The sequence below is a fragment of the Megalobrama amblycephala genome, linkage group LG19 (genome assembly GCF_018812025.1).
Source record: "Megalobrama amblycephala isolate DHTTF-2021 linkage group LG19, ASM1881202v1, whole genome shotgun sequence".
In the NCBI taxonomy this organism is placed as follows: domain Eukaryota; kingdom Metazoa; phylum Chordata; class Actinopteri; order Cypriniformes; family Xenocyprididae; genus Megalobrama; species Megalobrama amblycephala.
The window spans coordinates 17,493,269-17,508,521 of NC_063062.1; the positions used below are offsets into that span (position 1 = coordinate 17,493,269).

The 15,253-nt window shown below is 36.7% G+C and overlaps 1 long non-coding RNA gene across 4 annotated transcripts in view; it reads left to right on the plus strand.

Annotated features, from left to right (window-relative positions):
- The window catches only part of LOC125254155, a 143,925-nt gene that overhangs the window by 78,334 nt on the left and 50,338 nt on the right, over window positions 1-15,253 (plus strand). For 2 of the 4 annotated variants that reach the window (XR_007181609.1, XR_007181610.1), the window contains exon 3: window positions 6,279-6,342. The exons of the other annotated variants lie outside the window; for them this stretch is intronic. This is a non-coding gene — a long non-coding RNA (uncharacterized LOC125254155). The remainder of the gene's footprint in view (window positions 1-6,278; window positions 6,343-15,253) is intronic. 4 annotated transcript variants of the gene reach the window in all.

Here is a 15,253-nt window from a genome sequence, read left to right on the forward strand (position 1 = left end):
TGGTTATTAGAGTCAAACTGCACACGATGCAGCCTCATGCTGTCATAAAGGAGGAGAGAGAGAATGAGCTAGAAATGAAGGAAGATGGCAACTTTGAATCTTCATTATAGCTCATTACAACATAAATGGATAGATAGAGAGACAGATATAGACTTGTTTTCATAACTTGTTTTCATGACGGATTTATTTAAACATATTAAAAAAAAATATATATAACTATATATATATATATATATATATATATATATATATATATATATATATATAGGGGTGTGACGAGACGGGTATCTCACGAGACGAGACGAGACTCGAGATTGAGTTCACGAGACGAGACAAGATTTTTACACACTATTTTACGAAATCCTCAATGGCGAAATACATGACTAGAAAAAATATTCTGCAGGTGTATTTGAAATGTTTTAACTAATCATCTTATAATGAATGTCATTCAGTTCTACTTTCTGAGTATGAATTATCATATGCAGTAAAAGACAACAATACTCAAGCACTGTAAAAGGTTTTGCCACTAACTCAACTGACTGACTTCTCTTCTGATGATTTCGTCTCTTCTGTATGATTTCAGTCTCTTCAGATTTACTGTACATGATTAATGAGCTTCTACAACCTTTGACCTCCTAACTGAACTCCTTTCCACAAACTGATCATAGAAATAAAAACAGTATAAATAAAAATGGTAACACTTTACAATAAGGTCTCATTTATTAACATTAATGTATTAACCAACATCAACTAACAATGAGCAATATATTTGCTACAGTATTTATTAATCTTTGTTTACCGGTATGTTAGTTAATAAAAATAGTCATTCGTTGTTAGTTGATGAAAGTTCACAGTGCATTAACTAATGTTAACAAATGAAACCTTATTGTTTGTGCTAATAAGATTAAGAGAAAACTGTTATTCATTTTTATTGTAACACTTTACAAGTTGAAACCATAATCACACTCTCTCAATATTCAAAGTGCAAATAAGACCAACTTTTTCTTTGATACAGAGCTAAGAGATGGTTACACACACTGCCCAGCCTAAAATAGAGAGAGATATTTGCATTAATCAAGGAGCCGCTTTCAAAATGGTATTGAAATCTAATGCGCGCGCGCGTATACTTTCAGCGATCGCGCGTAATATTGAGCGGCGGCGAGTTATCCAACTGTTAAATTTTTTTTAACACAAAGCAAAAGGACAGTGGAGGCGTATTAAACGTAGCGGTGGCATATTCTTTCCTAATCACCTACACTTGTCATGGTAACATACGACACTTTTCGCCTCGACGAGAAATTGTCACACTTTAGTTCGCGAGATCTCGTGACACGAGATTATAAATATATATATATATATATATATATATATATATATATATATATATATATATATATATATATATATATATATATATATATATATATATATAGGGCAAAGTTTAGAATTACATAATCATATTTCTACTCCAATTCGTTTTTTTGGTATTTAAATATAAGGTTAAATTAACTTATTTATATACAAACACTTAAATAACACTCATTGATTTTTTTATTATAAACAAAGTTTAGAATTACATAATCATATTTCTACTCCAATTCGTTTTTTATTTAAATATAACCATTTAAAAGCTACATTCTGTTCATTCATCAACTGAAAACAGAACAGACTAATCGATTCCTGGGATTTAAGAATCGATATCGGTTCGTAAAAATGAGAATCGATTAAAATCGAGAAATCAATATTTTTTACCCAGCCCTAATATATATATAATATAGGCTAATATAGTGCATATATTTAGCGAAAGAGTTAATTTCTCTAGCGAACTAACAAGCTGTGGACACTTGGCTTTTCCTAGGTAAATGTGTGACATTGTTTACAAGCTGTTTTATTGACGTTTTCCGCGGTTGAAATACTGACTTGACACTTTCGGTAAGTTGTACTGTATCTTTCAACATACCTGTGTACAGATGTTCATTCAAGTTCATTCTGTAACTAGTAGTGAAGAGGAAGAGATGATTGCGTTCATTCACAGTTTGAACTGAGCTATACAGTGTCTGTTACGCCACATCAAAAAGCGTCAAAACGGCATTTATTGTTTGAATTTTGTGAAAAAATCGACAGAATTTGAAAAAATGTCTTAGTTTCTTATCGAAAGTAACAAAACACAGAGCCCATTTGGGATTATTGCTGGTTAATGTTGGTTAAAACATGGTTAGGCTATGATGCATTACCGTGTGCGCCCCCCTTCTGGATTGTAGTGTGTATCGCCTGTGACTGACTGTATTCGTCGTGTAACTGCATGAACCGAACCATGTCATCCGTACTGTACGGTTCGGGACAAATACCTGTACCGTTACACCCCTAATAAATAGACAGCCAGACAGGTAAATAAATTAAAAAAAAAAAAACAATAAAGAAAATTGCAATAATATTAAGAGAAATAGCCAGAAAAAGGAGAGGGTTGGTAACAACCTATACTCTTAAAAATAAAGGTTCCAAAAGGATGTTTTTACAGTGATGCCATAGAAAAGCCATTTTTGGTTCCCCAAAGTATCTTTCAGTGAACACTCCTTAAAATAACTTTTTTCTTCATGAAGAACATTTTATAATCTAAAGAACACTTTTACAGTATAAAGAACTGTTTGTTCATTGAATAGTTTTCATGGATGTTAATAATTCTGTGGAACCGATAGATACCAATGAAGAACCTATATTTTTAAGAGTGTATGGCACAGAAAAGCGATTAGATTAGAAGACTGTTACCCGTTGAACCAGGACTTTGTTAAAAAAAAAAAAAAAAAAAAAAAAAAAAAAAATGTATTATGGTTTACACAAAAATATTAGCAGCTCAACTGTTTTTAACATTGATAATAATAAGAAATGTTTCTTGAGCAACAAATCAGCATATTAGAATGATTTCTGAATGTCATGTGACACTGAAAACTGGAGTAATGATGCTGGAAATTCAGCTTTGCATCACAGGAATAAATTACATTTTAAAATATATTAATTTAGAAAATAATTATTTGAAATTGTAATGTTTTACAATATTTCTGTTTTTACTGTATTTTAAGAAAAAAAGAGACATCAAAAAAAAAAAAAAAAAAAAATCTTAATCTTACCGACCCCAAACTTTTCAACTTTTATTTTATTTTAATTACATTTTTTTTAATTTTACTTTTTACATTCAAGGTCAACATCTTGCTTTTTTCATTAACAGGCCATTTTTCATTAGACACCTATATTAATGTTCTCACAAGCAATACTGTGATCGGTTGTATTCATAAACGAGTTTTAATAATGTGAAAAATCGCCTTGATAGAACAAGTCAGTGCAGTTCACAACCGTTCAGATCTGCACAGACAGACTGCAATAAACAACACTCAGCTAACCTCATTATACAGACGCTACCTGCATATATTTTAATTACCTCCCATCCTGCCAACACACCTACACGCGGCTTGGCAAGCCGGGCAGGTGTGTAAAGGGACGATAAAAGAGCAAGACATTCCCAGAGCAGGTGTAAAATGTTGGAAAGTTTATCTGTGTAATCTGTCTCTATAAATACTCCTTAGAATATAAAAGCATTTAGAAGAAAGATTTCGCTTTTCAGTCTCTTCCGCTCAAGCAATTAAGTTGTGGCTGGAGTCATTAGCGTCTCCACTCCCACAAACAAACTTAAAAGTGAAGGCAATTACCAGCAGCATGCTGTGATTTCGAGGGTGTTTTTGAAGATGGGTGGGCTGAGTTTGTGTGTGTGTGTGTGTGTGTGTGTGTATGAGCGTGTCTCTGATGGGGCAGCAAAATGGCAAACACCAAAATAGCATTTATCTGAACACAGGTGGTTGCTGTTGGTTAAAAAACAACAGTGCAGGAGCCAAGTAGACAGCAAACTCCGCCTTTCCATCCCTTTCGTGTTGCGTGGCTTTAAACCGAGCGTGAGCAGTGGGCCTCCCTGGCAGTGCCGTCCTATGCCAGGAGAGTGCCAGCCTGGTTTGGGTAGAGACGAGGACAGCAGAGAATAAACACTAATGACGCCCATATGGTCCCACAGATAGATTAATGGAGCAGGGACTGTTAGAAACAGACCACAGAGATGCAAAGACAGGAGTGGAAAAGCAAACTGAATGAATAAATGAGTTGAAAATAAATAAATAAGATATGGAAATTAATGATAGGAAACGGGAAGTGAAATATTTACTCTCATTCGGAGGAAACAGCCGGAGACACAGATTTACTGGTTACATATCACTGCAGACTGACTGATGTCCTACTAACAAAACTTCCATTTTTATATAGATAATGTGATTCGTGTTGGGGTCTCCAAACAAAAGCCTTTATTTAAAACTATATTTTTATGTTATTTGAAGAAAATATACAAAACCCACTGCCACAATGTTTTGGGTGCTTGCCAGGTCATTGCTATGCTGTTTCTAGGATGTTATGAATAGTTGCTAGGTGGGTATTGGTGGTTGCCAGGATGTTGCTATGCTGTTATGGGTTACTAGGGTTTTCTGGGGGGTTGCTAGGTGGTTTATGTTTGGTTGCCAGGTCATTTCTAGAGTGATATGGCTGGGTATGGGTGTTCTGGGTGGATGCTAGGTGGTTTCCGGGATGTTGCTATGCTGTAATTGGTTACTAAGGTGATCGGGGGGTTGCTATGTGTTTGTCAGAACATTTCTTTGGAATTGCCGGTGTGTTTTGAGTGGTTGCTAGGATGGTTATAGGCAGTTGCCAGGCCATTGCTAGAATGTTCTGGGTGTTCTGGGTGGATGCTAGATGGTTAAGGGGGGTTGCCAGGATGTTGCTATGCTGTAATTGGTTTCTAGGGTTTTCTGGGAGGGTTGCCAGGACGTTGCTAGAGTGTTATGGTTGGATGTTTGGGTGTTCTGGGTGGATGCTAGGTGGTTATGGCTAGTTAACAGGATATTGCTAAGCTGTAATGGGTTACTAGGCTGTTCTGGGGGGTTGCTGTGTGTTAGCCAGAACTTTTTTTTTTTTTTTTTGCAGTTACTGGGGTGTTTTGAGTGGTTACTAGGATGGTTATAGGAGGTTTCCAGGATGATGTTGTGCTGTTATGGGTTACTAAGGTGATATGGGGGGTTGCTATGTGTTTGCCAGAACATTTCTTTGCAGTTGCCGGTGTGTTTTGAGTGGTTGCTAGAATGGTTATAGGTGGTCTCCAGGACATTGCTATGCTGTTATGGGTTGGTAGGGTGTTCTGGGGGGTTGCTGGGTGGTTATGGCTGGTTGCCAGGTGGTTATGGCTGGTTGCCAGGATGTTGCTAAGCTGTAATGGGTTACTAGGCTGTTCTTGGGGGTTGATGTGTGTTTGCCATAAAATTTATTTATTTTTTTTTATTTTTATTTTGCAGTTGCTGGGGTGTTTTGATTGGTTGATAGGATGGTTATCGATGGTTTTCATGATGTTGCTGTGCTGTTATGGGTTACTAAGGTTGGGTTACTAAGGTGATATGGGGGGTTGCTATGTGTTTTCCAGAACATTTCTTTGCAGTTGCCGGTGTGTTTTGAGTGGTTGCTAGGATGGTTAAAGGTGGTTTCCAGGACGTTGCTATGCTGTTATGGGTTGCTAAGCTGTTCTGGGGGGTTGCTGTGTGTTAGCCAGAACTATTTATTTTATTTTATTTTATTTAATTTTTTTTGCAGTTGCTGGGGTGTTTTGAGTGGTTGCTAGGATGGTTATATAAGGTTTCCGGGACATTGCTGTGGTGTTCTAGGGGTTGCTTGATGGTTATGGGAGTTTGCAAGGTTGTTGCTATGCTATATGGGTAGTTGCTAGGTGTTGTTGTTTTTTTTAAAGCCAAACTGCACTTACACCTTCATTCCAATGTTTCTCTAATGTGATCGGATAAAAAAAAACAACAAAAAACAACCAACTGTTACTTTTAACAGAAACATTTATATTATTTACGAAATTCAAAAAATGCTTTCAAATGCTTTAACAAAAGCAGGAAAGAAAAACACAATATTCCACAGCACAGTGATGTATATGATGATTTGAAGCATATTATATATTACTGAATATACATAGCTGAATGTAAATAACAAAAATGCATTTGCACCTTCATTAAATGCATGTTTATTTCAGGTGTAAATATTCAGAACTCTATGGCTTGGGCCCTTCCTTCAATGTCTGTAGGAATTTTCGTCCGGTCCGTCAGGCAAAAATGTGTATTGATTGTCACAGGAAGGAGTTAACCACAAATAGCGTGCCAAATCAGCTACACTTCATGAAAACTGGTTGTCTTTTTCAGAAGGACCAAAAGCAATTGCGAAACAGATGGAATGAGCCATTTTTGGGACTGGATTACAGGAAAGGTACGGCTGTCATCAGCAGGCACAGCTCCCTTTTCTCTGCCATTAATTTTAGGTTTTAAACCCATTGTAAATTAGTTTTTCGAGCTCATCTCTCAGCCTTTCCCACATTCTCTCCACGGCAGCCATCATAAGTTATTTTGCTGGCTTCCTTCATATTCCTCCTGCATCAGTTGTTCTCTCCTCACCTCTCTCATTTCCTTGTTCTCTCCTTTCTTCCTCTGGCCCTTTTGTGCTGTGTTCTGTGCGGGGGTGAGTCTCTTTGGGCCCGGCTCCAAGCGCCCGCTGATGGCTGCGGGGCTAATTCAGCCCGACAGGACATTAATCATGTGCCTATCGAGATTCTTTAGGGTGACTGAAAACCGATTTGTGTGTGAGAGCGCTTGTGTGTATGTGAGTGTGTACTTAACATAATGTGTGCACTAAATTACACCAGGCTGGAAATACGTAAATGAAAATTGATAGCTGATGTACAAATTATGACACATGGTTTTGCATGTGAAGTGACTGCTGCTTGTATAACAATGCAGACTTTAAGAAATATAAAGTTCATTTTCAGATAGTATAGTGATTCTATGCTTTGCTTGCACCATGAAACATTACGTAACTATTATATAAGAGCAAGACATTTAGAACAATGTGCATGTTAACACACTTTTAAAACAGTTTCTGTTTAATAATTTGAATAACATGAACGCAAGTCTAAATGAACACAAGTTTAACCAAGGAAAACATTTTAATTGGGCAATGCATTTTCAAGGCTTGTTGCTATTCATAGTATTGATGTTTCTTCATCAGTGGTGAACACACTCTCACTTGTTCATTAAAGCAATAGTTCTCCCTAAAATGAATATTTGTCATAATTTACTCATCCTCGTGTTGTTCCAAACATAGGGTGCGTTTCCCGTACAACAGCTCGCTGCTTAACTGCCATAGTATGATGCATTGTTGAAGAAATCAACTAGCTTGTCACGACTGTTTCCCGAAACCGTATTGTCGCAAATTTGTCTTTCAACTACGTTGGTTAATGATGTCACACAGGTGGTGGAGTAATAACTATCCATTTGAGATTGAATTAAAGTTATTATCTTAACTCTGTGTAAAGGAGATGTTTTGAAGACTGTGCTGGTCACTGTTTTCCATGCAGTTACAATGAATGGAGACTGAGGCTGTTACGCTTCAAATACAAAACATAAAAGAACATAACATTAGTCCACCTGGCTTGTATATAATATTTCAGGTCTTCTGAAGTAATATGAGTGCATAATGTGAAGAACAAACTGAAATTTAAGTTGAGGTGAATTTTGGCCTTTTTTGGGATGTACAATTTTAATATATTGGTATCTGTCAATATTGAATATTTATTTGTTCATGCGTGTTTCTGTTTATTTTTTCCATTTAGATTGTCTTCATCTATGCTTACATATATCATTAAAAATGCTGATGATTTCATAGCATTGTTAAATGTAATCTTTCAATGTCAGTGTATATACTGTATTTACAACACCTTTCAGCATATTAGTTATTTCTGAAGGATCATGTGACACTGAAGACTGATGCTGAAAATTTTGCCATCACACAAATACATTAAAGGGGACCTATAATGCTCCTTTTACAAGATATAATTTAAGTCTCTAGTGTCCCCAGAATGTGTCTGTGAATTTTCAGCTCAAAATACCCCACAGATACTTTATTATAGCTTATCAATTTTGCCCCTATTTTGGTGTGAGCAAAAACGTATCATTTTTTTGTGTCGCTTTAAATGCAAATGAGCTGCTGCTCCCGGCACCCTTTCCAGAAGAGGGTGGAGCTTTAGCAGCCTGCGCTTCGGTTGCTCAACAACAACAAAGCTGGGGAGTCTCACACAGCCAAAATGACCATTGTCAGCAATGGTGTTCAGCCTTACGTTGTTCAAACCGGAGTCGGACACTGATGGAGAGACTCAGGAAGAAGTTATTTTTAGAATGCATCTGGACGTTTCTGAATGGTTAGTGGATAAATTTATGTAGTTGTTCTGGAGTTGATTCAACTCATTTACTAGCATGTGCCATCATGTTAATCTTTTGTGCAAAGCCATTGTTGAATTGACCCTCGTTTGCCTTCACCTTTCTGGTGTAAAGAAATTATTTTCTTTCTCAGGTCTTGTGACATTTCTCTTGCATGTGGTGCCATTGCTGACAGCATGAAATGGGAAGGGGTTTTAATACCCTGTTATGATCTATCTGCTGGACACCTGTGTAATGAATAATTAGACTCACCTGTGGTTGAATTCTTGTTAAATTAGACATTTGTAGTCTACAATTTAGCTTTGCTCCAGAGACTTTCAGTGGGGTGTACTCATTTTTGCTTCACCCTAATTTGAGTAAAACTGAGAATTTTGTTCTCCAAGTTATATTATTATTAACCATACTTTCATGTTATAAGTTAAACAGATGTTATATCAAACTTAGTCTTGTCAGCTTTTTGGAAATTGTGTTTGTGTTCATTGAGATATTGTTTAAAATGTTACTTTTCAAAGGGGGTGTACTCATTTACGCTGAGCACTGTATCTCCCTTTGAGCAAATTTGAGCATTGTAACTTTGCAGATGTTGTTTATGCTCAAACAGCAACATTACACACTAACTAAAGTTTGAAAAAAAAGTGAAATCTTTAACTTTTATATTTTAATATATTTTAAAACGTATTAATGTATTTATAATATTTCTGTTTTTACTGTATTTTTGTTTTGATCAGTTGTTACTTGATCAAATTTATGATTTTGTCACATAGGTTTTGGTGCAGAAAAAAATGCATGTTGTTTGGTTGGTTGGCTGGCATATAAACTGTTAAAGGTGCACTAGAACTTTTTTTAAAAAGATGTAATATAAGTCTAAGGTGTCCCCTGAATGTGTCTGTGAAGTTTCAGCTCAAAATACCCCATAGATTTTTTTTTATTCATTTTTTTAACTGCCTATTTTGGGGCATCATTATAAATGAGCCGATTCAGGGCTACGGGCCCTTTAATTCTCGTGCTCCACGCCCACAGAGCTCGCACTTGCCTTGAACAGTGCATAAACAAAGTTTACACAGCTAATATAACCCTCAAATGGATCTTTACAAAGTGTTCGTCATTTATGCGGCATGCATGCGTCGGATTATGTGAGTATTGTATACTGTTATATTGTTTACTTCTGATTCTGAATGAATTTGAGGCTGTGCTCCGTGGCTAACGGCTAATGCTACACTGTTGGAGAGATTTATAAAGAATGAAGTTGTGTTTGTGCATTATACAGAGTGCAAGTGACGGCTCTTGTCTCCGTGAATACAGTAAGAAACGATGGTAACTTTAACCACATTTAACAGTACATTAGTAACAAAACATTTAGAAAGACAATTTACAAATATCACAAAAAATATCATGTTATCATGAATCATGTCAGTTATTATTGCTCCATCTGCCATTTTTCACTATTGTTCTTGCTTGCTTACCTAGTCTGTTGATTCACCTGTGCAGATCCAGACGTTACTGGCTACCCTTGTCTAATGCCTTTCATAATGTTGGGAACGTGGGCTGGCATATGCAAATATTGGGGGCGTACACTCCGACTGTTACGTAACAGTCAGTGTTATGTTGAGATTCGCCTGTTCTTCAGAGGTCTTTTAAACAAATGAGATTTATATAAGAAGGAGGAAACAATGGAGTTTGAGACTCACTGTATGTCATTTCCATGTACTGAACTCTTGTTATTTAACTATGCCAAGATAAATTCAATTTTTCATTCGAGGGCACCTTTAAACAGTGGACAGACGTACAATTCATGTAGACTGTACAGGTCTGAAAGCAATTTGTAAAAGTCAACTGCTATTGATGACATATAATTTGCCAATGAAAGTATAATGCATTTTTAATTTATTCTTGCCTGTGCAAAAAATCCCTTCATCCAGCAGCTCACATTGCAATACATGCACAATACTATAAAATGGCATCTTCTCCATGTCACACTGCCACTAGTATTCACCTCAGCACTTGTTGAGGATGTAATTGTACTGCGGTTCACAGCCAGATAATACAGTGAGAAAGAGAAAGAAACCTGCAAAGGCAGTGGAATTGAACTATTATGCTGTCTTGTTCTTCTATCTTACATAGAAAATACAATAGATGTGGATTGCAACCCTTGTAACTTGGTGTTTTGACACAAACACATTATTGCACAGTGGAGTGCAAATGTGTTACGAATTCTACACAAATGTGGTTCACAGAGGTGAGAAGTGCAAGAGGAGTGACTGTGTGCCTCCTTTGTGATTCATTCAAAGCGAATACTTTAATCTGATATCTCTCAGACAGCATTTGAAACTCAGGTCAGACTCTCTCATTCTGCGAGGTGTGAAGTCCAGAGGGATGATAATTCTTCAAGCTGTTGGGATTTGTAACCTCTTTGTGGAGGAGGACGCGGTGGGGTAATACAGGGTAGCCAGCAGTGGCCTGGGAGTCAATTAGTCACCGCAGTGCACAATACAAGCTGACAGCAACATCGGCCGGGCAGAGGGAACACACACAAACTCTCTTGCGCTCACTCCAGGCTATCAGAGAGAGCAGTCCCATGGCACCGTGCTCACCACCGCCTACAGCTTGTTAGAAGACGTACAAACTGGAGCTTGTGCGGAGAGCGAGGGCAAATATTTTAGGGTTATGAAATTCAAGAGGGAACAATAAATATGATGCACAGAAAAAGTGTGGTAACTGTGTTAGTGATAAAACATGAAGCCGGTAGGGTAGTTAATAATGGAGGCTGACACAACACGCTGGAGACCCTGAGGCTTGAATGCACTCAGGTAAAGAACAGCACGAGCGAAAGCCTTGAAAAGAGAGAAACCAACGCTCAAAACCTTGGCAAACCAAGGATGCCCCATTAGTCGTCTTTTCAGGGTTTCTGGTGAAATCGGTCGGCTTTCTTGAGCCATGACGAGACCCGTGGCACCACAGTGATGTTTTTATTTATCAGCCTTTTCACAAATGTTCTGTAGACATGCCTTTTATATTCATTTATGAATATTTATCTTGTTTTCAACAGCAAGTAAAATTTTCAGTCTGATTTGACAAATGCATCCAGAATGCTAATTTTAGTTTGCAGAATTTTAGTTTGCAAACAATAACAGCATGCAAATTGTGACCCTGGACCACAAAACCAGTCATAAGTCACACAGGTGTATTTGTAGCAATAGCCAACAATACATTGTATGGGTCAAGATTATCGATTTTTCTTTTATGCCAAAAGTCTTTAGGATATTAAGTAAAGATTTATGTTCCATGAAGATATTTTGTAAATTTCATACAGTAAATATATCAAAAATGTATTTTTGTGAGTGGATATGTGTTCAGTAAGATCTTTTAAATGTTTTTGAAAGACGTCTCTTATGCTCACCAAGGCTGCATTTATTTGGCCAAAAATACAGTAAAAATATTGTAATATTGTGAGATATTGTGTAACTGTTTTCTAATTGAATATATTTTAAAATGTAATTTATTCCTGTGATGCAAAGCTGGATATTCAGCATCATTACTCTCTTCAGTGTCACCTGATCTTTCGGAAATTATTGTAATAATACATGGTTCTATTATTCTTAATTTGCTGCTTAAAGGATTAGTTCACTTTCAAATAAAATTTTTTCTGATAATTTACTCACCACCATGTCATCCAAGATGTCCATGTCCTTCTTTCTTCAGTCGAAAAGAAATTAAGGTTTTTGATGAAAACATTCCAGGATTATTCTCCTTATAGTGGACTTAAATAAACGGTTGAAGGTCAAAATTACAGTTCAGTCAGGACCACTTAAGTCAAAAATTACAAGAGACAAAATTTAGTCAATTTTTTATTGGCATATTTTGCTAAAGTTACAATTTGGCGGTATGGCTCTGTTCTAAATTCCCCGTCCTTTCATGAGCTCCATGAAAGCCAAGACCGGGAACAGCAGCAGCTTCTGGGGACAACCTCCCATTTCTTAACTGGGAGAGCAGCAGAAAATCCCCCTAGTGAGAACAGAGCATGCATCAATGACAACAGAATGACACTGATTAAGTTGAACACAAGTTTGAGGAGGAGCTGGGGAGTAGGTGGGTTGCAAGCAGCGTGCAGTGGAAGCAGCCAAGCAGGCAGAGAGACGGAAGCTGCGTTTAAGTAATGCGCCTTATTTTAGAGTTGCCAATGGAGTCCATAGAAATTGGATCAGCTGATATGGGTGGGGTTGGAATTTGTGAATCAGCTGATAGCGGAGCTTGACTACGAGGCCTGTCTGAACTAACGCTGACGCTTAATTTTCAGTGCAGCTTCAAAGGGCCTTAAACGATACCAGACGAGGAATAAGGGTCTTATCTAGCGAAATGATCGGCCATTTTGGACGAAAAAAAAATGTAAATGTATATGCTTTATATAAACAAATGATCACCTTTCAAGTGGTTCTGCCAAAACCGCACTTTCGTATTCTTCAAAAAGCTTGCGCTGTATGTCCTACGCCTTCCTTATTCTACTTACGGAAAAAATGGAACTGGCGCTGCATTCATTCCGTAAGTAGAATAGGGAAGGCGTAGGACATACAGCGTATGCTTTTTGATTCTTTGATGAATAGAAAGTTCAAAAGAACAGCATTTATTTGAAAGTAATATTTTGTAACATTCTAAATGTCTTTACTGTCAGTTTTGATCAATTTAATACATCCTTGCTGAGTTAAAGTATTCATTTCATTCTTTTCAATTTTGAACGGCAGTGTACATTGCAGATACGCCTGTTTGATGTGTGTTTTTTATCAGGAGGATGCAGTTATTAGAGTATTTGTTTATATGCAGTACTCTCTAAAAGGTCCCTGTTGGATATTACAATGACATTTAGCAGAAGGATTTGTGATGTTTATGATTTACAATGTATTGGAATCATTGGAGCACATCATTACATTTGTTTTTTCTATTTTCATTTTGATTTGTTTTTCCATTTCCTCTAAATCCTAAATGAGAAGTCCCTTTGGTGCAACTTTTGAGTTCCTGTTGTTGTTAACCTACTTTTGCAGTATGTTGCCAAAGTACATTGCTAAACACAGCAATGCCATTCTTTTCTTGGAAGTACAAAATGCCTGGGGGGAACTGAATCTGCACAATATGTGGAAACGACCCCAATAACCAACAATGCATGCAGATGCAATGTAAAGAAAAAGAAGCAAGAGGAAGCAAATCGGTTTGTTTGTATTTTCAACACAAATATTGCACCCTTCTTATTTTATAAAGTAAATATTCACAGACATGAGCACAAGCTTTTCAGTTTACATTTGTTGAGGAGAACTTGCATAAATGCGAAGTTGAGCCAGGGTTATATATATATATATATATATATATATATATATATATATATATATATATATATATATATATATATATATATATATATATACACACACACACACACACACACACACACACACACACACACACACACACACACACACACACACACACACACACACACACACACACACACACACACACACACACACACACACACACACAGTGGGTACGGAAAGTATTCAGACCCCCTTAAATTTTTCACTCTTTGTTATATTGCAGCCATTTGCTAAAATCATTTAAGTTCATTTTTTTTCCCTCATTAATGTACACACAGCACCCCATATTGACAGAAACACACAGAATTGTTGACATTTTTGCAGATTTATTAAAAAAGAAAACTGAAATATCACATGGTCCTAAGTATTCAGATCCTTTGCGGTGACACTCATATATTTAACTCATGTGCTGTCCATTTCTTCTGATCATCCTTGAGATGGTTCTACACCATCATTTGAGTCCAGCTGTGTTTGATTATACTGATTGGACTTGATTAGGAAAGCCACACACCTGTCTATATAAGACCTTACAGCTCACAGTGCATGTCAGAGCAAATGAGAATCATGAGGTCAAAGGAACTGCCTGAAGAGCTCAGAGACAAAAAAATTTCTGCTGCACTTAAGGTTCCTAAGAGCACAGTGGCCTCCATAATCCTTAAATGGAAGACGTTTGGGATGACCAGAACCCTTCCTAGAGCTGTCCGTCTGGCCAAACTGAGCTATCGGGGGAGAAGAGCCTTGGTGAGGGAGGTAAAGAAGAACCCAAAGATCACTGTGGCTGAGCTCCAGAGATGCAGCTGGGAGATGGGAGAAAGTTGTAGAAAGTCAACCATCACCGCAGCCCTCCACCAGTCAGGGCTTTATGGCAGAGTGGCCCGACGGAAGCCTCTCCTCAGTGCAAGACACATGAAAGCCCGCATGGAGTTTGCTAAAAAACACCTGAAGGACTCCAAGATGGTGAGAAATAAGATTCTCTGGCGACATTTATTTCATAATCCAAATATCGTTTCATTTTGTCATTCATTTAATATTTCTGTATTCAAAATGTTGTTTAAACATTAATCTCATTACATTATGCAATTGTATTTGCTATACACATTTACTGCCCTCTCTGAGCAACACTATCTAACATCTCATTAAATAGATCTAAAAGCAGCTTCATATGCTGTTTCTTTGACACCTCTGTGTGTGTGTGTGTGTATATATATATATATATATATATATATATATATATATATATATATATATATATATATATATATATATATACAGTATATATATGTATATGTGTGTGTGTATATATATATATATATATATATATATATATATATATATATATATATATATATATATATATATATATATATATATATATATATATATATGTGTGATAGCCCATTTAAAATTGGCATCTCAAACGGGTTCACCTCTGTCATCAAATCATGACGTTCAATTCCCATTACAATAAAGTCCATCTCTGAACTATTTGCACCGCTTTAAGAAACTAGTAACATGTAATATCTTTTCATATCTGTCATATTTCATATC